Genomic DNA, 23925 nt, shown 5'->3' with positions numbered 1-23925 from the left:
GCCCTGATTATCCTGGCAAAACGGGAGGCGTGCAGCAGCTCCATGAGGCCTTCATCGCTGTTCTGCTTTAGTTTCACGGTAGTAAGCTTTCCAACATTCCTAGGGACTTTGCTTAAGCAACCGTTTCGGTACCAGAACACTGCGTAGAGACAGTAAGCTCTGGTCCTGCGTGTATGCTGCGTGTCAACCTAGAAATTGGAGACTGATGGCATAAGGCTTCTTTTCCCATTATGAAAGCTCCGTTCATGCGGCCTCGAAGCTACCTGAAAAGCATTGTTGTTGCCGGGGTTTTCCTCACTGCCGGCATGGTTCTGAGAAGAAAATGAGTTTTCTCCTGAGAAACCTTGGGTTTCCAGTTCCTTGTTGGAAGCTCACCCTGCTCTGCGCTATACCTAAAGTGAAAGTCAACGTGAGCCCAAGCTTCGAAGTAAGGCCCTGATTATCCTTGCAAAACGAGAGGCGTGCAGCAGATCCATGAGGCCTTCATCGTTGTTCTGCTTTAGTTTCAAGGTAGTAAGCTTTTCAACACTCCTAGGGGCCTTGCTTCAGCACCCGTTTCAGTACCAGAACACTGCGTAGAACCAGGAAGCTCTGCTCCTGCGTGTATGCTGCGTGTCAACCTAGAAATTAGAGACTGATGGCACAAGGCTAGTTTTCCCATTATGAAAGCTCCGTTGATGCGGCCCCGAAGCTACCTGAAAAGCACTGTTGTTACCGTGCTTTTACTTACAGCCGGCATGGTTCATAGAAGAAAATGAGTTTTCTCGAAAGAAACCTTGTGCTTCCAGTTCCTAGTTGGAAGCTCACCCTGCTCTGCTCTATACCAAACGTGAAAGTCAATGTGAGCACTAGCCTCGAAGTAAGGCCCTGATTATCCTGGCAAAACGGGAGGCGTGCAGCAGCTCCATGAGGCCTTCATCGCTGTTCTGCTTTAGTTTCACGGTAGTAAGCTTTCCAACATTCCTAGGGACTTTGCTTAAGCAACCGTTTCGGTACCAGAACACTGCGTAGAGACAGTAAGCTCTGGTCCTGCGTGTATGCTGCGTGTCAACCTAGAAATTGGAGACTGATGGCATAAGGCTTCTTTTCCCATTATGAAAGCTCCGTTCATGCGGCCTCGAAGCTACCTGAAAAGCATTGTTGTTGCCGGGGTTTTCCTCACTGCCGGCATGGTTCTGAGAAGAAAATGAGTTTTCTCCTGAGAAACCTTGGGTTTCCAGTTCCTTGTTGGAAGCTCACCCTGCTCTGCGCTATACCTAAAGTGAAAGTCAACGTGAGCCCAAGCTTCGAAGTAAGGCCCTGATTATCCTTGCAAAACGAGAGGCGTGCAGCAGCTCCATGAGGCCTTCATCGCTGTTCTGCTTTAGTTTCAAGGTAGTAAGCTTTTCAACACTCCTAGGGGCCTTGCTTCAGCACCCGTTTCAGTACCAGAACACTGCGTACAACCAGGAAGCTCTGCTCCTGCGTGTATGCTGCGTGTCAACCTAGAAATTAGAGACTGATGGCACAAGGCTAGGTTTCCCATTATGAAAGCTCCGTTGATGCGGCCCCGAAGCTACCTGAAAAGCACTGTTGTTACCGTGCTTTTACTTACAGCCGGCATGGTTCATAGAAGAAAATGAGTTTTCTCGAAAGAAACCTTGTGCTTCCAGTTCCTAGTTGGAAGCTCACCCTGCTCTGCTCTATACCAAACGTGAAAGTCAATGTGAGCACTAGCCTCGAAGTAAGGCCCTGATTATCCTGGCAAAACGGGAGGCGTGCAGCAGCTCCATGAGGCCTTCATCGCTGTTCTGCTTTAGTTTCACGGTAGTAAGCTTTCCAACATTCCTAGGGACTTTGCTTAAGCAACCGTTTCGGTACCAGAACACTGCGTAGAGACAGTAAGCTCTGGTCCTGCGTGTATGCTGCGTGTCAACCTAGAAATTGGAGACTGATGGCATAAGGCTTCTTTTCCCATTATGAAAGCTCCGTTCATGCGGCCTCGAAGCTACCTGAAAAGCATTGTTGTTGCCGGGGTTTTCCTCACTGCCGGCATGGTTCTGAGAAAAAAATGAGTTTTCTCCTACGAAACCTTGGGTTTCCAGTTCCTTGTTGGAAGCTCATCCTGCTCTGCGCTATACCTAAAGTGAAAGTCAACGTGAGCCCAAGCTTCAAAGTAAGGCCCTGATTATCCTTGCAAAACGAGAGGCGTGCAGCAGATTCATGAGGCCTTCATCGTTGTTCTGCTTTAGTTTCAAGGTAGTAAGCTTTTCAACACTCCTAGGGGACTTGCTTCAGCACCCGTTTCAGTACCAGAACACTGCGTAGAACCAGGAAGCTCTGCTCCTGCGTGTATGCTGCGTGTCAACCTAGAAATTAGAGACTGATGGCACAAGGCTTCTTTTCCCATTTTGAAAGCTCCATTCATGCGGCCCCGAAGCTACCTCAAAAGCACTGTTGTTACCGTGCTTCTACTTACAGCCTGCATGGCTCATAGAAGAAAATGAGTTTTCTCCAAAGAAACCTTGTGCTTCCAGTTCCTAGTTGGAAGCTCACCCTGCTCTGCTCTATACCGAACGTGAAAGTCAATGTGAGCACTAGCCTCGAAATAAGGCCCGGATTATCCTGGCAAAACGGGAGGCGTGCAGCAGCTCCATGAGGCCTTCATCGCTGTTCTGCTTTAGTTTCACGGTAGTAAGCTTTCCAAGACTCCTAGGGACTTTGCTTAAGCAACCGTTTCGGTACCAGAACACTGCGTAGAGACAGTAAGCTCTGGTCCTGCGTGTATGCTGCGTGTCAACCTAGAAATTGGAGACTGATGGCATAAGGCTTCTTTTCCCATTATGAAATCTCCGTTCATGCGGCCTCGAAGCTACCTGAAAAGCATTGTTGTTGCCGGGGTTTTCCTCACTGCCGGCATGGTTCTGAGAAGAAAATGAGTTTTCTCCTAAGAAACCTGGGGTTTCCAGTTCCTTGTTGGAAGCTCACCCTGCTCTGCGCTATACCTAAAGTGAAAGTCAACGTGAGCCCAAGCTTCGAAGTAAGGCCCTGATTATCCTTGCAAAACGAGAGGCGTGCAGCAGCTCCATGAGGCCTTCATCGTTGTTCTGCTTTAGTTTCAAGGTAGTAAGCTTTTCAACACTCCTAGGGGCCTTGCTTCAGCACCCGTTTCAGTACCAGAACACTGCGTAGAACCAGGAAGCTCTGCTCCTGCGTGTATGCTGCGTGTCAACCTAGAAATTAGAGACCGATGGCACAAGGCTAGTTTTCCCATTATGAAAGCTCCGTTGATGCGGCCCCGAAGCTACCTGAAAAGCACTGTTGTTACCGTGCTTTTACTTACAGCCTGCATGGCTCATAGAAGAAAATGAGTTTTCTCGAAAGAAACCTTGTGCTTCCAGTTCCTAGTTGGAAGCTCACCCTGCTCTGCTCTATACCAAACGTGAAAGTCAATGTGAGCACTAGCCTCGAAGTAAGGCCCTGATTATCCTTGCAAAACGAGAGGTGTGCAGCAGCTCCATGAGGCCGTCATCGTTGTTCTGCTTTAGTTTCAAGGTAGTAAGCTTTTCAACACTCCTGGGGGCCTTGCTTCAGCACCCGTTTCAGTACCAGAACACTGCGTAGAACCAGGAAGCTCTGCTCCTGCGTGTATGCTGCGTGTCAACCTAGAAATTAGAGACCGATGGCACGAGGCTAGTTTTCCCATTATGAAAGCTCCGTTGATGCGGCCCCGAAGCTACCTGAAAAGCACTGTTGTTACCGTGCTTGTACTTACAGCCGGCATGGTTCATAGAAGAAAATGAGTTTTCTCGAAAGAAACCTTGTGCTTCCAGTTCCTAGTTTAAAGCTCACCCTGCTCTGCTCTATACCAAACGTGAAAGTCAATGTGAGCACTAGCCTCGAAGTAAGGCCCTGATTATCCTGGCAAAACGGGAGGCGTGCAGCAGCTCCATGAGGCCTTCATCGCTGTTCTGCTTTAGTTTCACGGTAGTAAGCTTTCCAACATTCCTAGGGACTTTGCTTAAGCAACCGTTTCGGTACCAGAACACTGCGTAGAGACAGTAAGCTCTGGTCCTGCGTGTATGCTGCGTGTCAACCTAGAAATTGGAGACTGATGGCATAAGGCTTCTTTTCCCATTATGAAAGCTCCGTTCATGCGGCCTCGAAGCTACCTGAAAAGCATTGTTGTTGCCGGGGTTTTCCTCACTGCCGGCATGGTTCTGAGAAGAAAATGAGTTTTCTCCTGAGAAACCTTGGGTTTCCAGTTCCTTGTTGGAAGCTCACCCTGCTCTGCGCTATACCTAAAGTGAAAGTCAACGTGAGCCCAAGCTTCGAAGTAAGGCCCTGATTATCCTTGCAAAACGAGAGGCGTGCAGCAGCTCCATGAGGCCTTCATCGTTGTTCTGCTTTAGTTTCAAGGTAGTAAGCTTTTCAACACTCCTAGGGGCCTTGCTTCAGCACCCGTTTCAGTATCAGAACACTGCGTAGAACCAGGAAGCTCTGCTCCTGCGTGTATGCTGCGTGTCAACCTAGAAATTAGAGACTGATGGCACAAGGCTAGTTTTCCCATTATGAAAGCTCCGTTAATGCGGCCCCGAAGCTACCTGAAAAGCACTGTTGTTACCGTGCTTTTACTTACAGCCGGCATGGTTCATAGAAGAAAATGAGTTTTCTCGAAAGAAACCTTGTGCTTCCAGTTCCTAGTTGGAAGCTCACCCTGCTCTGCTCTATACCAAACGTGAAAGTCAACGTGAGCACTAGCCTCGAAGTAAGGCCCGGATTATCCTTGCAAAACGGGAGGCGTGCAGCAGCTCCATGAGGCCTTCATCGTTGTTCTGCTTTAGTTTCAAGGTAGTAAGCTTTTCAACACTCCTAGGGGCCTTGCTTCCGCACCCGTTTCAGTCAGAACACTGCGTAGAACCAGGAAGCTCTGCTCCTGCGTGTATGCTGCGTGTCAACCTAGAAATTAGAGACTGATGGCACAAGGCTTCTTTTCCCATTTTGAAATCTCCATTCATGCGGCCCCGAAGCTACCTGAAAAGCACTGTTGTTACCGTGCTTTTACTTACAGCCGGCATGGTTCATAGAAGAAAATGAGTTTTCTCCAAAGAAACCTTGTGCTTCCAGTTCCTAGTTGGAAGCTCACCCTGCTCTGCTCTATACCAAACGTGAAAGTCAATGTGAGCACTAGCCTCGAAGTAAGGCCCTGATTATCCTGGCAAAACGGGAGGCGTGCAGCAGCTCCATGAGGCCTTCATCGCTGTTCTGCTTTAGTTTCACGGTAGTAAGCTTTCCAACATTCCTAGGGACTTTGCTTAAGCAACCGTTTCGGTACCAGAACACTGCGTAGAGACAGTAAGCTCTGGTCCTGCGTGTATGCTGCGTGTCAACCTAGAAATTGGAGACTGATGGCATAAGGCTTCTTTTCCCATTATGAAAGCTCCGTTCATGCGGCCTCGAAGCTACCTGAAAAGCATTGTTGTTGCCGGGGTTTTCCTCACTGCCGGCATGGTTCTGAGAAGAAAATGAGTTTTCTCCTAAAAACCTTGGGTTTCCCGTTCCTTGTTGGAAGCTCACCCTGCTCTGCGCTATACCTAAAGTGAAAGTCAACGTGAGCCCAAGCTTCGAAGTAAGGCCCTGATTATCCTTGCAAAACGAGAGGCGTGCAGCAGCTCCATGAGGCCTTCATCGTTGTTCTGCTTTAGTTTCAAGGTAGTAAGCTTTTCAACACTCCTAGGGGCCTTGCTTCAGCACCCGTTTCAGTACCAGAACACTGCGTAGAACCAGGAAGCTCAGCTCCTGCGTGTATGCTGCGTGTCAACCTAGAAATTAGAGACTGATGGCACAAGGCTAGTTTTCCCATTATGAAAGATCCGTTGATGCGGCCCCGAAGCTACCTGAAAAGCACTGTTGTTACCGTGCTTTTACTTACAGCCCGCATGGTTCATAGAAGAAAATGAGTTTTCTCGAAAGAAACCTTGTGCTTCCAGTTCCTAGTTGGAAGCTCACCCTGCTCTGCTCTATACCAAACGTGAATGTCAATGTGAGCACTAGCCTCGAAGTAAGGCCCTGATTATGCTGGCAAAACGGGAGGCGTGCAGCAGCTCCATGAGGCCTTCATCGCTGTTCTGCTTTAGTTTCACGGTAGTAAGCTTTCCAAGACTCCTAGGGACTTTGCTTAAGCAACCGTTTCAGTACCAGAACACTGCGTAGAGACAGTAAGCTCTGGTCCTGCGTGTATGCTGCGTGTCAACCTAGAAATTGGAGACTGATGGCATAAGGCTTCTTTTCCCATTATGAAAGCTCCGTTCATGCGGCCTCGAAGCTACCTGAAAAGCATTGTTGTTGCCGGGGTTTTCCTCACTGCCGGCATGGTTCTGAGAAGAAAATGAGTTTTCTCCTAAGAAACCTGGGGTTTCCAGTTCCTTGTTGGAAGCTCACCCTGCTCTGCGCTATACCTAAAGTGAAAGTCAACGTGAGCCCAAGCTTCGAAGTAAGGCCCTGATTATCCTTGCAAAACGAGAGGCGTGCAGCAGCTCCATGAGGCCTTCATCGCTGTTCTGCTTTAGTTTCAAGGTAGTAAGCTTTTCAACACTCCTAGGGGCCTTGCTTCAGCACCCGTTTCAGTCAGAACACTGCGTAGAACCAGGAAGCTCTGCTCCTGCGTGTATGCTGCGTGTCAACCTAGAAATTAGAGACTGATGGCACAAGGCTTGTTTTCCCATTTTGAAAGCTCCAGTCATGCGGCCCCGAAGCTACCTGAAAAGCACTGTTGTTACCGTGCTTTTACTTACAGCCGGCATGGCACATAGAAGAAAATGAGTTTTCTCGAAAGAAACCTTGTGCTTCCAGTTCCTAGTTGAAAGCTCACCCTGCTCTGCTCTATACCTAAATTGAAAGTCAACGTGAGCCCAAGCTTCGAAGTAAGGCCCTGATTATCCTTGCAAAACGAGAGGCGTGCAGCAGCTCCATGAGGCCTTCATCGTTGTTCTGCTTTAGTTTCAAGATAGTAAGCTTTTAAACACTCCTAGGGGCCTTGCTTCAGCACCCGTTTCAGTACCAGAACACTGCGTAGAACCAGGAAGCTCTGCTCCTGCGTGTATGCTGCGTGTCAACCTAGAAATTAGAGACTGATGGCACAAGGCTTGTTTTCCCATTATGAAAGCTCCGTTGATGCGGCCCCGAAGCTACCTGAAAAGCACTGTTGTTACCGTGCTTTTACTTACAGCCGGCATGGTTCATAGAAGAAAATGAGTTTTCTCGAAAGAAACCTTGTGCTTCCAGTTCCTAGTTGGAAGCTCACCCTGCTCTGCTCTATACCAAACGTGAAAGTCAAGGTGAGCAGTAGCCTCGAAGTAAGGCCCTGATTATCCTGGCAAAACGGGAGGCGTGCAGCAGCTCCATGAGGCCTTCATCGCTGTTCTGCTTTAGTTTCACGGTAGTAAGCTTTCCAAGACTCCTAGGGACTTTGCTTAAGCAACCGTTTCGGTACCAGAACACTGCGTAGAGACAGTAAACTCTGGTCCTGCGTGTATGCTGCGTGTCAACCTAGAAATTGGAGACTGATGGCATAAGGCTTCTTTTCCCATTATGAAAGCTCCGTTCATGCGGCCTCGAAGCTACCTGAAAAGCATTGTTGTTGCCGGGGTTTTCCTCACTGCCGGCATGGTTCTGAGAAGAAAATGAGTTTTCTCCTAAAAAACCTTGGGTTTCCAGTTCCTTGTTGGAAGCTCACCCTGCTCTGCGCTATACCTAAAATTAAAGTCAACGTGAGCCCAAGCTTCGAAGTAAGGCCCTGATTATCCTTGCAAAACGAGAGGCGTGCAGCAGCTCCATGAGGCCTTCATCGCTGTTCTGCTTTAGTTTCAAGGTAGTAAGCTTTTCAACACTCCTAGGGGCCTTGCTTCAGCACCCGTTTCAGTCAGAACACTGCGTAGAACCAGGAAGCTCTGCTCCTGCGTGTATGCTGCGTGTCAACCTAGAAATTAGAGACTGATGGCACAAGGCTTCTTTTCCCATTTTGAAAGCTCCATTCATGCGGCCCCGAAGCTACCTGAAAAGCACTGTTGTTACCGTGCTTTTACTTACAGCCGGCATGGTTCATAGAAGAAAATGAGTTTTCTCGAAAGAAACCTTGTGCTTCCAGTTCCTAGTTGAAAGCTCACCCTGCTCTGCTCTATACCTAAAGTGAAAGTCAACGTGAGCCCAAGCTTCGAAGTAAGGCCCTGATTATCCTTGCAAAACGAGAGGCGTGCAGGAGCTCCATGAGGCCTTCATCGTTGTTCTGCTTTAGTTTCAAGGTAATAAGCTTTTCAACACTCCTAGGGGCCTTGCTTCCGCACCCGTTTCTGTACCAGAACACTGCGTAGAACCAGGAAGCTCTGCTCCTGCGTGTATGCTGCGTGTCAACCTAGAAATTAGAGACCGATGGCACAAGGCTAGTTTTCCCATTATGAAAGCTCCGTTGATGCGGCCCCGAAGCTACCTGAAAAGCACTGTTGTTACCGTGCTTTTACTTACAGCCTGCATGGCTCATAGAAGAAAATGAGTTTTCTTCAAAGAAACCTTGTGCTTCCAGTTCCTAGTTGGAAGCTCACCCTGCTCTGCTCTATACCAAACGTGAATGTCAATGTGAGCACTAGCCTCGAAGTAAGGCCCTGATTATGCTGGCAAAACGGGAGGCGTGCAGCAGCTCCATGAGGCCTTCATAGCTGTTCTGCTTTAGTTTCACGGTAGTAAGCTTTCCAAGACTCCTAGGGACTTTGCTTCAGCAACCGTTTCGGTACCAGAACACTGCGTAGAGACAGTAAGCTCTGGTCCTGCGTGTATGCTGCGTGTCAACCTAGAAATTGGAGACTGATGGCATAAGGCTTCTTTTCCCATTATGAAAGCTCCGTTCATGCGGCCTCGAAGCTACCTGAAAAGCATTGTTTTTGCCGGGGTTTTCCTCACTGCCGGCATGGTTCTGAGAAGAAAATGAGTTTTCTCCTAAGAAACCTTGGGTTTCCAGTTCCTTGTTGGAAGCTCACCCTGCTCTGCGCTATACCTAAAGTGAAAGTCAACGTGAGCCCAAGCTTCGAAGTAAGGCCCTGATTATCCTTGCAAAACGAGAGGCGTGCAGCAGCTCCATGAGGCCTTCATCGTTGTTCTGCTTTAGTTTCAAGGTAGTAAGCTTTTCAACACTCCTAGGGGCCTTGCTTCAGCACCCGTTTCAGTACCAGAACACTGCGTAGAACCAGGAAGCTCAGCTCCTGCGTGTATGCTGCGTGTCAACCTAGAAATTAGAGACTGATGGCACAAGGCTAGTTTTCCCATTATGAAAGATCCGTTGATGCGGCCCCGAAGCTACCTGAAAAGCACTGTTGTTACCGTGCTTTTACTTACAGCCCGCATGGTTCATAGAAGAAAATGAGTTTTCTCGAAAGAAACCTTGTGCTTCCAGTTCCTAGTTGGAAGCTCACCCTGCTCTGCTCTATACCAAACGTGAATGTCAATGTGAGCACTAGCCTCGAAGTAAGGCCCTGATTATGCTGGCAAAACGGGAGGCGTGCAGCAGCTCCATGAGGCCTTCATCGCTGTTCTGCTTTAGTTTCACGGTAGTAAGCTTTCCAAGACTCCTAGGGACTTTGCTTAAGCAACCGTTTCAGTACCAGAACACTGCGTAGAGACAGTAAGCTCTGGTCCTGCGTGTATGCTGCGTGTCAACCTAGAAATTGGAGACTGATGGCATAAGGCTTCTTTTCCCATTATGAAAGCTCCGTTCATGCGGCCTCGAAGCTACCTGAAAAGCATTGTTGTTGCCGGGGTTTTCCTCACTGCCGGCATGGTTCTGAGAAGAAAATGAGTTTTCTCCTAAGAAACCTGGGGTTTCCAGTTCCTTGTTGGAAGCTCACCCTGCTCTGCGCTATACCTAAAGTGAAAGTCAACGTGAGCCCAAGCTTCGAAGTAAGGCCCTGATTATCCTTGCAAAACGAGAGGCGTGCAGCAGCTCCATGAGGCCTTCATCGCTGTTCTGCTTTAGTTTCAAGGTAGTAAGCTTTTCAACACTCCTAGGGGCCTTGCTTCAGCACCCGTTTCAGTCAGAACACTGCGTAGAACCAGGAAGCTCTGCTCCTGCGTGTATGCTGCGTGTCAACCTAGAAATTAGAGACTGATGGCACAAGGCTTGTTTTCCAATTTTGAAAGCTCCAGTCATGCGGCCCCGAAGCTACCTGAAAAGCACTGTTGTTACCGTGCTTTTACTTACAGCCGGCATGGCACATAGAAGAAAATGAGTTTTCTCGAAAGAAACCTTGTGCTTCCAGTTCCTAGTTGAAAGCTCACCGTGCTCTGCTCTATACCTAAATTGAAAGTCAACGTGAGCCCAAGCTTCGAAGTAAGGCCCTGATTATCCTTGCAAAACGAGAGGCGTGCAGCAGCTCCATGAGGCCTTCATCGTTGTTCTGCTTTAGTTTCAAGATAGTAAGCTTTTAAACACTCCTAGGGGCCTTGCTTCAGCACCCGTTTCAGTACCAGAACACTGCGTAGAACCAGGAAGCTCTGCTCCTGCGTGTATGCTGCGTGTCAACCTAGAAATTAGAGACTGATGGCACAAGGCTTGTTTTCCCATTATGAAAGCTCCGTTGATGCGGCCCCGAAGCTACCTGAAAAGCACTGTTGTTACCGTGCTTTTACTTACAGCCGGCATGGTTCATAGAAGAAAATGAGTTTTCTCGAAAGAAACCTTGTGCTTCCAGTTCCTAGTTGGAAGCTCACCCTGCTCTGCTCTATACCAAACGTGAAAGTCAAGGTGAGCAGTAGCCTCGAAGTAAGGCCCTGATTATCCTGGCAAAACGGGAGGCGTGCAGCAGCTCCATGAGGCCTTCATCGCTGTTCTGCTTTAGTTTCACGGTAGTAAGCTTTCCAAGACTCCTAGGGACTTTGCTTAAGCAACCGTTTCGGTACCAGAACACTGCGTAGAGACAGTAAACTCTGGTCCTGCGTGTATGCTGCGTGTCAACCTAGAAATTGGAGACTGATGGCATAAGGCTTCTTTTCCCATTATGAAAGCTCCGTTCATGCGGCCTCGAAGCTACCTGAAAAGCATTGTTGTTGCCGGGGTTTTCCTCACTGCCGGCATGGTTCTGAGAAGAAAATGAGTTTTCTCCTAAAAAACCTTGGGTTTCCAGTTCCTTGTTGGAAGCTCACCCTGCTCTGCGCTATACCTAAAATTAAAGTCAACGTGAGCCCAAGCTTCGAAGTAAGGCCCTGATTATCCTTGCAAAACGAGAGGCGTGCAGCAGCTCCATGAGGCCTTCATCGCTGTTCTGCTTTAGTTTCAAGGTAGTAAGCTTTTCAACACTCCTAGGGGCCTTGCTTCAGCACCCGTTTCAGTCAGAACACTGCGTAGAACCAGGAAGCTCTGCTCCTGCGTGTATGCTGCGTGTCAACCTAGAAATTAGAGACTGATGGCACAAGGCTTCTTTTCCCATTTTGAAAGCTCCATTCATGCGGCCCCGAAGCTACCTGAAAAGCACTGTTGTTACCGTGCTTTTACTTACAGCCGGCATGGTTCATAGAAGAAAATGAGTTTTCTCGAAAGAAACCTTGTGCTTCCAGTTCCTAGTTGAAAGCTCACCCTGCTCTGCTCTATACCTAAAGTGAAAGTCAACGTGAGCCCAAGCTTCGAAGTAAGGCCCTGATTATCCTTGCAAAACGAGAGGCGTGCAGGAGCTCCATGAGGCCTTCATCGTTGTTCTGCTTTAGTTTCAAGGTAATAAGCTTTTCAACACTCCTAGGGGCCTTGCTTCCGCACCCGTTTCTGTACCAGAACACTGCGTAGAACCAGGAAGCTCTGCTCCTGCGTGTATGCTGCGTGTCAACCTAGAAATTAGAGACCGATGGCACAAGGCTAGTTTTCCCATTATGAAAGCTCCGTTGATGCGGCCCCGAAGCTACCTGAAAAGCACTGTTGTTACCGTGCTTTTACTTACAGCCTGCATGGCTCATAGAAGAAAATGAGTTTTCTTCAAAGAAACCTTGTGCTTCCAGTTCCTAGTTGGAAGCTCACCCTGCTCTGCTCTATACCGAACGTGAAAGACAATGTGAGCACTAGCCTCGAAATAAGGCCCGGATTATCCTGGCAAAACGGGAGGCGGGCAGCAGCTCCATGAGACCTTCATCGCTGTTCTGCTTTAGTTTCACGGTAGTAAGCTTTCCAAGACTCCTAGGGACTTTGCTTAAGCAACCGTTTCGGTACCAGAACACTGCGGAGAGACAGTAAGCTCTGGTCCTGCGTGTATGCTGCGTGTCAACCTAGAAATTGGAGACTGATGGCATAAGGCTTCTTTTCCCATTATGAAAGCTCCGTTCATGCGGCCTCGAAGCTACCTGAAAAGCATTGTTGTTGCCGGGGTTTTCCTCACTGCCGGCATGGTTCTGAGAAGAAAATGAGTTTTCTCCTAAGAAACCTGGGGTTTCCAGTTCCTTGTTGGAAGCTCACCCTGCTCTGCGCTATACCTAAAGTGAAAGTCAACGTGAGCCCAAGCTTCGAAGTAAGGCCCTGATTATCCTTGCAAAACGAGAGGCGTGCAACAGCTCCATGAGGCCTTCATCGTTGTTCTGCTTTAGTTTCAAGGTAGTAAGCTTTTCAACACTCCTAGGGGCCTTGCTTCAGCACCCGTTTCAGTACCAGAACACTGCGTAGAACCAGGAAGCTCAGCTCCTGCGTGTATGCTGCGTGTCAACCTAGAAATTAGAGACTGATGGCACAAGGCTAGTTTTCCCATTATGAAAGATCCGTTGATGCGGCCCCGAAGCTACCTGAAAAGCACTGTTGTTACCGTGCTTTTACTTACAGCCGGCATGGTTCATAGAAGAAAATGAGTTTTCTCGAAAGAAACCTTGTGCTTCCAGTTCCTAGTTGGAAGCTCACCCTGCTCTGCTCTATACCAAACGTGAATGTCAATGTGAGCACTAGCCTCGAAGTAAGGCCCTGATTATGCTGGCAAAACGGGAGGCGTGCAGCAGCTCCATGAGGCCTTCATAGCTGTTCTGCTTTAGTTTCACGGTAGTAAGCTTTCCAAGACTCCTAGGGACTTTGCTTCAGCAACCGTTTCGGTACCAGAACACTGCGTAGAGACAGTAAGCTCTGGTCCTGCGTGTATGCTGCGTGTCAACCTAGAAATTGGAGACTGATGGCATAAGGCTTCTTTTCCCATTATGAAAGCTCCGTTCATGCGGCCTCGAAGCTACCTGAAAAGCATTGTTTTTGCCGGGGTTTTCCTCACTGCCGGCATGGTTCTGAGAAGAAAATGAGTTTTCTCCTAAGAAACCTTGGGTTTCCAGTTCCTTGTTGGAAGCTCACCCTGCTCTGCGCTATACCTAAAATGAAAGTCAACGTGAGCCCAAGCTTCGAAGTAAGGCCCTGATTATCCTTGCAAAACGAGAGGCGTGCAGCAGCTCCATGAGGCCTTCATCTCTGTTCTGCTTTAGTTTCAAGGTAGTAAGCTTTTCAACACTCCTAGGGGCCTTGCTTCAGCACCCGTTTCAGTCAGAACACTGCGTAGAACCAGGAAGCTCTGCTCCTGCGTGTATGCTGCGTGTCAACCTAGAAATTAGAGACTGATGGCACAAGGCTTGTTTTCCCATTTTGAAAGCTCCATTCATGCGGCCCCGAAGCTACCTGAAAAGCACTGTTGTTACCGTGCTTTTACTTACAGCCGGCATGGTTCATAGAAGAAAATGAGTTTTCTCGAAAGAAACCTTGTGCTTCCAGTTCCTAGTTGGCGGCTCACCCTGCTCTGCTCTATACCTAAAGTGAAAGTCAACGTGAGCCCAAGCTTCGAAGTAAGGCCCTGATTATCCTTGAAAAACGAGAGGCGTGCAGCAGCTCCATGAGGCCTTCATCGTTGTTCTGCTTTAGTTTCAAGGTAGTAAGCTTTTCAACACGCCTAGGGGCCTTGCTTCAGCACCCGTTTCAGTACCAGAACACTGCGTAGAAACAGGAAGCTCAGCTCCTGCGTGTATGCTGCGTGTCAACCTAGAAATTAGAGACTGATGGCACAAGGCTAGTTTTCCCATTATGAAAGATCCGTTGATGCGGCCCCGAAGCTACCTGAAAAGCACTGTTGTTACCGTGCTTTTACTTACAGCCGGCATGGTTCATAGAAGAAAATGAGTTTTCTCGAAAGAAACCTTGTGCTTCCAGTTCCTAGTTGGAAGCTCACCCTGCTCTGCTCTATACCAAACGTGAAAGTCAATGTGAGCACTAGCCTCGAAGTAAGGCCCTGATTATCCTGGCAAAACGGGAGGCGTGCAGCAGCTCCATGAGGCCTTCATCGCTGTTCTGCTTTAGTTTCACGGTAGTAAGCTTTCCAAGACTCCTAGGGACTTTGCTTAAGCAACCGTTTCGGTACCAGAACACTGCGTAGAGACAGTAAGCTCTGGTCCTGCGTGTATGCTGCGTGTCAACCTAGAAATTGGAGACTGATGGCATAAGGCTTCTTTTCCCATTATGAAAGCTCCGTTCATGCGGCCTCGAAGCTACCTGAAAAGCATTGTTGTTGCCGGGGTTTTCCTCACTGCCGGCATGGTTCTGAGAAGAAAATGAGTTTTCTCCTAAAAACCTTGGGTTTCCCGTTCCTTGTTGGAAGCTCACCCTGCTCTGCTCTGTACCTAAAGTGAAAGTCAACGTGAGCCCAAGCTTCGAAGTAAGGCCCTGATTGTCCTTGCAAAACGAGAGGCGTGCAGCAGCTCCATGAGGCCTTCATCGTTGTTCTGCTTTAGTTTCAAGGTAGTAAGCTTTTCAACACTCCTAGGGGCCTTGCTTTAGCACCCGTTTCAGTACCAGAACACTGCGTAGAACCAGGAAGCTCAGCTCCTGCGTGTATGCTGCGTGTCAACCTAGAAATTAGAGACTGATGGCACAAGGCTAGTTTTCCCATTATGAAAGATCCGTTGATGCGGCCCCGAGGCTACCTGAAAAGCACTGTTGTTACCGTGCTTTTACTTACAGCCGGCATGGTTCATAGAAGAAAATGAGTTTTCTCGAAAGAAACCTTGTGCTTCCAGTTCCTAGTTGGAAGCTCACCCTGCTCTGCTCTATACCAAACGTGAAAGTCAATGTGAGCACTAGCCTCGAAGTAAGGCCCTGATTATCCTGGCAAAACGGGAGGCGTGCAGCAGGTCCATGAGGCCTTCATCGCTGTTCTGCTTTAGTTTCAACGTAGTAAGCTTTTCAACACTCCTAGGGGCCTTGCTTCAGCACCCGTTTCAGTCAGAACACTGCGTAGAACCAGGAAGCTCTGCTCCTGCGTGTATGCTGCGTGTCAACCTAGAAATTAGAGACTGATGGCACAAGGCTAGTTTTCCCATTATGAAAGATCCGTTGATGCGGCCCCGAAGCTACCTGAAAAGCACTGTTGTTACCGTGCTTTTACTTACAGCCGGCATGGTTCATAGAAGAAAATGAGTTTTCTCCAAAGAAACCTTGTGCTTCCAGTTCCTAGTTGGAAGCTCACCCTGCTCTGCTCTATACCAAACGTGAAAGTCAATGTGAGCACTAGCCTCGAAGTAAGGCCCTGATTATCCTGGCAAAACGGGAGGCGTGCAGCAGCTCCATGAGGCCTTCATCGCTGTTCTGCTTTAGTTTCACGGTAGTAAGCTTTCCAAGACTCCTAGGGACTTTGCTTAAGCAACCGTTTCGGTACCAGAACACTGCGTAGAGACAGTAAGCTCTGGTCCTGCGTGTATGCTGCGTGTCAACCTAGAAATTGGAGACTGATGGCATAAGGCTTCTTTTCCCATTATGAAAGCTCCGTTCATGCGGCCTCGAAGCTACCTGAAAAGCATTGTTGTTGCCGGGGTTTTCCTCACTGCCGGCATGGTTCTGAGAAGAAAGTGAGTTTTCTCCTAAAAACCTTGGGTTTCCCGTTCCTTGTTGGAAGCTCACCCTGCTCTGCTCTGTACCTAAAGTGAAAGTCAACGTGAGCCCAAGCTTCGAAGTAAGGCCCTGATTGTCCTTGCAAAACGAGAGGCGTGCAGCAGCTCCATGAGGCCTTCATCGTTGTTCTGCTTTAGTTTCAAGGTAGTAAGCTTTTCAACACTCCTAGGGGCCTTGCTTCAGCACCCGTTTCAGTACCAGAACACTGCGTGGAACCAGGAAACTCAGCTCCTGCGTGTATGCTGCGTGTCAACCTAGAAATTAGAGACTGATGGCAGAAGGCTAGTTTTCCCATTATGAAAGATCCGTTGATGCGGCCCCGAGGCTACCTGAAAAGCACTGTTGTTACCGTGCTTTTACTTACAGCCGGCATGGTTCATAGAAGAAAATGAGTTTTCTCGAAAGAAACCTTGTGCTTCCAGTTCCTAGTTGGAAGCTCACCCTGCTCTGCTCTATACCAAACGTGAAAGTCAATGTGAGCACTAGCCTCGAAGTAAGGCCCTGATTATCCTGGCAAAACGGGAGGCGTGCAGCAGGTCCATGAGGCCTTCATCGCTGTTCTGCTTTAGTTTCAACGTAGTAAGCTTTTCAACACTCCTAGGGGCCTTGCTTCAGCACCCGTTTCAGTCAGAACACTGCGTAGAACCAGGAAGCTCTGCTCCTGCGTGTATGCTGCGTGTCAACCTAGAAATTAGAGACTGATGGCACAAGGCTAGTTTTCCCATTATGAAAGATCCGTTGATGCGGCCCCGAAGCTACCTGAAAAGCACTGTTGTTACCGTGCTTTTACTTACAGCCGGCATGGTTCATAGAAGAAAATGAGTTTTCTCCAAAGAAACCTTGTGCTTCCAGTTCCTAGTTGGAAGCTCACCCTGCTCTGCTCTATACCAAACGTGAAAGTCAATGTGAGCACTAGCCTCGAAGTAAGGCCCTGATTATCCTGGCAAAACGGGAGGCGTGCAGCAGCTCCATGAGGCCTTCATCGCTGTTCTGCTTTAGTTTCACGGTAGTAAGCTTTCCAAGACTCCTAGGGACTTTGCTTAAGCAACCGTTTCGGTACCAGAACACTGCGTAGAGACAGTAAGCTCTGGTCCTGCGTGTATGCTGCGTGTCAACCTAGAAATTGGAGACTGATGGCATAAGGCTTCTTTTCCCATTATGAAAGCTCCGTTCATGCGGCCTCGAAGCTACCTGAAAAGCATTGTTGTTGCCGGGGTTTTCCTCACTGCCGGCATGGTTCTGAGAAGAAAATGAGTTTTCTCCTAAGAAACCTGGGGTTTCCAGTTCCTTGTTGGAAGCTCACCCTGCTCTGCGCTATACCTAAAGTGAAAGTCAACGTGAGCCCAAGCTTCGAAGTAAGGCCCTGATTATCCTTGCAAAACGAGAGGCGTGCAGCAGCTCCATGAGGCCTTCATCGCTGTTCTGCTTTAGTTTCAAGGTAGTAAGCTTTTCAACACTCCTAGGGGCCTTGCTTCAGCACCCGTTTCAGTCAGAACACTGCGTAGAACCAGGAAGCTCTGCTCCTGCGTGTATGCTGCGTGTCAACCTAGAAATTAGAGACTGATGGCACAAGGCTTGTTTTCCCATTTTGAAAGCTCCAGTCATGCGGCCCCGAAGCTACCTGAAAAGCACTGTTGTTACCGTGCTTTTACTTACAGCCGGCATGGCACATAGAAGAAAATGAGTTTTCTCGAAAGAAACCTTGTGCTTCCAGTTCCTAGTTGAAAGCTCACCCTGCTCTGCTCTATACCTAAATTGAAAGTCAACGTGAGCCCAAGCTTCGAAGTAAGGCCCTGATTATCCTTGCAAAACGAGAGGCGTGCAGCAGCTCCATGAGGCCTTCATCGTTGTTCTGCTTTAGTTTCAAGATAGTAAGCTTTTAAACACTCCTAGGGGCCTTGCTTCAGCACCCGTTTCAGTACCAGAACACTGCGTAGAACCAGGAAGCTCTGCTCCTGCGTGTATGCTGCGTGTCAACCTAGAAATTAGAGACTGATGGCACAAGGCTTGTTTTCCCATTATGAAAGCTCCGTTGATGCGGCCCCGAAGCTACCTGAAAAGCACTGTTGTTACCGTGCTTTTACTTACAGCCGGCATGGTTCATAGAAGAAAATGAGTTTTCTCGAAAGAAACCTTGTGCTTCCAGTTCCTAGTTGGAAGCTCACCCTGCTCTGCTCTATACCAAACGTGAAAGTCAAGGTGAGCAGTAGCCTCGAAGTAAGGCCCTGATTATCCTGGCAAAACGGGAGGCGTGCAGCAGCTCCATGAGGCCTTCATCGCTGTTCTGCTTTAGTTTCACGGTAGTAAGCTTTCCAAGACTCCTAGGGACTTTGCTTAAGCAACCGTTTCGGTACCAGAACACTGCGTAGAGACAGTAAACTCTGGTCCTGCGTGTATGCTGCGTGTCAACCTAGAAATTGGAGACTGATGGCATAAGGCTTCTTTTCCCATTATGAAAGCTCCGTTCATGCGGCCTCGAAGCTACCTGAAAAGCATTGTTGTTGCCGGGGTTTTCCTCACTGCCGGCATGGTTCTGAGAAGAAAATGAGTTTTCTCCTAAAAAACCTTGGGTTTCCAGTTCCTTGTTGGAAGCTCACCCTGCTCTGCGCTATACCTAAAATTAAAGTCAACGTGAGCCCAAGCTTCGAAGTAAGGCCCTGATTATCCTTGCAAAACGAGAGGCGTGCAGCAGCTCCATGAGGCCTTCATCGCTGTTCTGCTTTAGTTTCAAGGTAGTAAGCTTTTCAACACTCCTAGGGGCCTTGCTTCAGCACCCGTTTCAGTCAGAACACTGCGTAGAACCAGGAAGCTCTGCTCCTGCGTGTATGCTGCGTGTCAACCTAGAAATTAGAGACTGATGGCACAAGGCTTCTTTTCCCATTTTGAAAGCTCCATTCATGCGGCCCCGAAGCTACCTGAAAAGCACTGTTGTTACCGTGCTTTTACTTACAGCCGGCATGGTTCATAGAAGAAAATGAGTTTTCTCGAAACAAACCTTGTGCTTCCAGTTCCTAGTTGAAAGCTCACCCTGCTCTGCTCTATACCTAAAGTGAAAGTCAACGTGAGCCCAAGCTTCGAAGTAAGGCCCTGATTATCCTTGCAAAACGAGAGGCGTGCAGGAGCTCCATGAGGCCTTCATCGTTGTTCTGCTTTAGTTTCAAGGTAATAAGCTTTTCAACACTCCTAGGGGCCTTGCTTCCGCACCCGTTTCTGTACCAGAACACTGCGTAGAACCAGGAAGCTCTGCTCCTGCGTGTATGCTGCGTGTCAACCTAGAAATTAGAGACCGATGGCACAAGGCTAGTTTTCCCATTATGAAAGCTCCGTTGATGCGGCCCCGAAGCTACCTGAAAAGCACTGTTGTTACCGTGCTTTTACTTACAGCCTGCATGGCTCATAGAAGAAAATGAGTTTTCTTCAAAGAAACCTTGTGCTTCCAGTTCCTAGTTGGAAGCTCACCCTGCTCTGCTCTATACCGAACGTGAAAGACAATGTGAGCACTAGCCTCGAAATAAGGCCCGGATTATCCTGGCAAAACGGGAGGCGGGCAGCAGCTCCATGAGACCTTCATCGCTGTTCTGCTTTAGTTTCACGGTAGTAAGCTTTCCAAGACTCCTAGGGACTTTGCTTAAGCAACCGTTTCGGTACCAGAACACTGCGGAGAGACAGTAAGCTCTGGTCCTGCGTGTATGCTGCGTGTCAACCTAGAAATTGGAGACTGATGGCATAAGGCTTCTTTTCCCATTATGAAAGCTCCGTTCATGCGGCCTCGAAGCTACCTGAAAAGCATTGTTGTTGCCGGGGTTTTCCTCACTGCCGGCATGGTTCTGAGAAGAAAATGAGTTTTCTCCTAAGAAACCTGGGGTTTCCAGTTCCTTGTTGGAAGCTCACCCTGCTCTGCGCTATACCTAAAGTGAAAGTCAACGTGAGCCCAAGCTTCGAAGTAAGGCCCTGATTATCCTTGCAAAACGAGAGGCGTGCAACAGCTCCATGAGGCCTTCATCGTTGTTCTGCTTTAGTTTCAAGGTAGTAAGCTTTTCAACACTCCTAGGGGCCTTGCTTCAGCACCCGTTTCAGTACCAGAACACTGCGTAGAACCAGGAAGCTCAGCTCCTGCGTGTATGCTGCGTGTCAACCTAGAAATTAGAGACTGATGGCACAAGGCTAGTTTTCCCATTATGAAAGATCCGTTGATGCGGCCCCGAAGCTACCTGAAAAGCACTGTTGTTACCGTGCTTTTACTTACAGCCGGCATGGTTCATAGAAGAAAATGAGTTTTCTCGAAAGAAACCTTGTGCTTCCAGTTCCTAGTTGGAAGCTCACCCTGCTCTGCTCTATACCAAACGTGAATGTCAATGTGAGCACTAGCCTCGAAGTAAGGCCCTGATTATGCTGGCAAAACGGGAGGCGTGCAGCAGCTCCATGAGGCCTTCATAGCTGTTCTGCTTTAGTTTCACGGTAGTAAGCTTTCCAAGACTCCTAGGGACTTTGCTTCAGCAACCGTTTCGGTACCAGAACACTGCGTAGAGACAGTAAGCTCTGGTCCTGCGTGTATGCTGCGTGTCAACCTAGAAATTGGAGACTGATGGCATAAGGCTTCTTTTCCCATTATGAAAGCTCCGTTCATGCGGCCTCGAAGCTACCTGAAAAGCATTGTTTTTGCCGGGGTTTTCCTCACTGCCGGCATGGTTCTGAGAAGAAAATGAGTTTTCTCCTAAGAAACCTTGGGTTTCCAGTTCCTTGTTGGAAGCTCACCCTGCTCTGCGCTATACCTAAAATGAAAGTCAACGTGAGCCCAAGCTTCGAAGTAAGGCCCTGATTATCCTTGCAAAACGAGAGGCGTGCAGCAGCTCCATGAGGCCTTCATCTCTGTTCTGCTTTAGTTTCAAGGTAGTAAGCTTTTCAACACTCCTAGGGGCCTTGCTTCAGCACCCGTTTCAGTCAGAACACTGCGTAGAACCAGGAAGCTCTGCTCCTGCGTGTATGCTGCGTGTCAACCTAGAAATTAGAGACTGATGGCACAAGGCTTGTTTTCCCATTTTGAAAGCTCCATTCATGCGGCCCCGAAGCTACCTGAAAAGCACTGTTGTTACCGTGCTTTTACTTACAGCCGGCATGGTTCATAGAAGAAAATGAGTTTTCTCGAAAGAAACCTTGTGCTTCCAGTTCCTAGTTGGCGGCTCACCCTGCTCTGCTCTATACCTAAAGTGAAAGTCAACGTGAGCCCAAGCTTCGAAGTAAGGCCCTGATTATCCTTGCAAAACGAGAGGCGTGCAGCAGCTCCATGAGGCCTTCATCGTTGTTCTGCTTTAGTTTCAAGGTAGTAAGCTTTTCAACACGCCTAGGGGCCTTGCTTCAGCACCCGTTTCAGTACCAGAACACTGCGTAGAAACAGGAAGCTCAGCTCCTGCGTGTATGCTGCGTGTCAACCTAGAAATTAGAGACTGATGGCACAAGGCTAGTTTTCCCATTATGAAAGATCCGTTGATGCGGCCCCGAAGCTACCTGAAAAGCACTGTTGTTACCGTGCTTTTACTTACAGCCGGCATGGTTCATAGAAGAAAATGAGTTTTCTCGAAAGAAACCTTGTGCTTCCAGTTCCTAGTTGGAAGCTCACCCTGCTCTGCTCTATACCAAACGTGAAAGTCAATGTGAGCACTAGCCTCGAAGTAAGGCCCTGATTATCCTGGCAAAACGGGAGGCGTGCAGCAGCTCCATGAGGCCTTCATCGCTGTTCTGCTTTAGTTTCACGGTAGTAAGCTTTCCAAGACTCCTAGGGACTTTGCTTAAGCAACCGTTTCGGTACCAGAACACTGCGTAGAGACAGTAAGCTCTGGTCCTGCGTGTATGCTGCGTGTCAACCTAGAAATTGGAGACTGATGGCATAAGGCTTCTTTTCCCATTATGAAAGCTCCGTTCATGCGGCCTCGAAGCTACCTGAAAAGCATTGTTGTTGCCGGGGTTTTCCTCACTGCCGGCATGGTTCTGAGAAGAAAATGAGTTTTCTCCTAAAAACCTTGGGTTTCCCGTTCCTTGTTGGAAGCTCACCCTGCTCTGCTCTGTACCTAAAGTGAAAGTCAACGTGAGCCCAAGCTTCGAAGTAAGGCCCTGATTGTCCTTGCAAAACGAGAGGCGTGCAGCAGCTCCATGAGGCCTTCATCGTTGTTCTGCTTTAGTTTCAAGGTAGTAAGCTTTTCAACACTCCTAGGGGCCTTGCTTTAGCACCCGTTTCAGTACCAGAACACTGCGTAGAACCAGGAAGCTCAGCTCCTGCGTGTATGCTGCGTGTCAACCTAGAAATTAGAGACTGATGGCACAAGGCTAGTTTTCCCATTATGAAAGATCCGTTGATGCGGCCCCGAGGCTACCTGAAAAGCACTGTTGTTACCGTGCTTTTACTTACAGCCGGCATGGTTCATAGAAGAAAATGAGTTTTCTCGAAAGAAACCTTGTGCTTCCAGTTCCTAGTTGGAAGCTCACCCTGCTCTGCTCTATACCAAACGTGAAAGTCAATGTGAGCACTAGCCTCGAAGTAAGGCCCTGATTATCCTGGCAAAACGGGAGGCGTGCAGCAGGTCCATGAGGCCTTCATCGCTGTTCTGCTTTAGTTTCAACGTAGTAAGCTTTTCAACACTCCTAGGGGCCTTGCTTCAGCACCCGTTTCAGTCAGAACACTGCGTAGAACCAGGAAGCTCTGCTCCTGCGTGTATGCTGCGTGTCAACCTAGAAATTAGAGACTGATGGCACAAGGCTAGTTTTCCCATTATGAAAGATCCGTTGATGCGGCCCCGAAGCTACCTGAAAAGCACTGTTGTTACCGTGCTTTTACTTACAGCCGGCATGGTTCATAGAAGAAAATGAGTTTTCTCCAAAGAAACCTTGTGCTTCCAGTTCCTAGTTGGAAGCTCACCCTGCTCTGCTCTATACCAAACGTGAAAGTCAATGTGAGCACTAGCCTCGAAGTAAGGCCCTGATTATCCTGGCAAAACGGGAGGCGTGCAGCAGCTCCATGAGGCCTTCATCGCTGTTCTGCTTTAGTTTCACGGTAGTAAGCTTTCCAAGACTCCTAGGGACTTTGCTTAAGCAACCGTTTCGGTACCAGAACACTGCGTAGAGACAGTAAGCTCTGGTCCTGCGTGTATGCTGCGTGTCAACCTAGAAATTGGAGACTGATGGCATAAGGCTTCTTTTCCCATTATGAAAGCTCCGTTCATGCGGCCTCGAAGCTACCTGAAAAGCATTGTTGTTGCCGGGGTTTTCCTCACTGCCGGCATGGTTCTGAGAAGAAAGTGAGTTTTCTCCTAAAAACCTTGGGTTTCCCGTTCCTTGTTGGAAGCTCACCCTGCTCTGCTCTGTACCTAAAGTGAAAGTCAACGTGAGCCAAGCTTCGAAGTAAGGCCCTGATTGTCCTTGCAAAACGAGAGGCGTGCAGCAGCTCCATGAGGCCTTCATCGTTGTTCTGCTTTAGTTTCAAGGTAGTAAGCTTTTCAACACTCCTAGGGGCCTTGCTTCAGCACCCGTTTCAGTACCAGAACACTGCGTGGAACCAGGAAGCTCAGCTCCTGCGTGTATGCTGCGTGTCAACCTAGAAATTAGAGACTGATGGCAGAAGGCTAGTTTTCCCATTATGAAAGATCCGTTGATGCGGCCCCGAGGCTACCTGAAAAGCACTGTTGTTACCGTGCTTTTACTTACAGCCGGCATGGTTCATAGAAGAAAATGAGTTTTCTCGAAAGAAACCTTGTGCTTCCAGTTCCTAGTTGGAAGCTCACCCTGCTCTGCTCTATACCAAACGTGAAAGTCATGTGAGCACTAGCCTCGAAGTAAGGCCCTGATTATCCTGGCAAAACGGGAGGCGTGCAGCAGGTCCATGAGGCCTCATCGCTGTTCTGCTTTAGTTTCAACGTAGTAAGCTTTTCAACACTCTAGGGGCCTTGCTTCAGCACCCGTTTCAGTCAGAACACTGCGTAGAACCAGGAAGCTCTGCTCCTGCGTGTATGCTGCGTGTCAACCTAGAAATTAGA

The sequence above is a fragment of the Eubalaena glacialis genome, chromosome 6 (genome assembly GCF_028564815.1).
Source record: "Eubalaena glacialis isolate mEubGla1 chromosome 6, mEubGla1.1.hap2.+ XY, whole genome shotgun sequence".
Taxonomy (NCBI): domain Eukaryota; kingdom Metazoa; phylum Chordata; class Mammalia; order Artiodactyla; family Balaenidae; genus Eubalaena; species Eubalaena glacialis.
Note: the sequence above shows the minus strand (reverse complement) of the source record.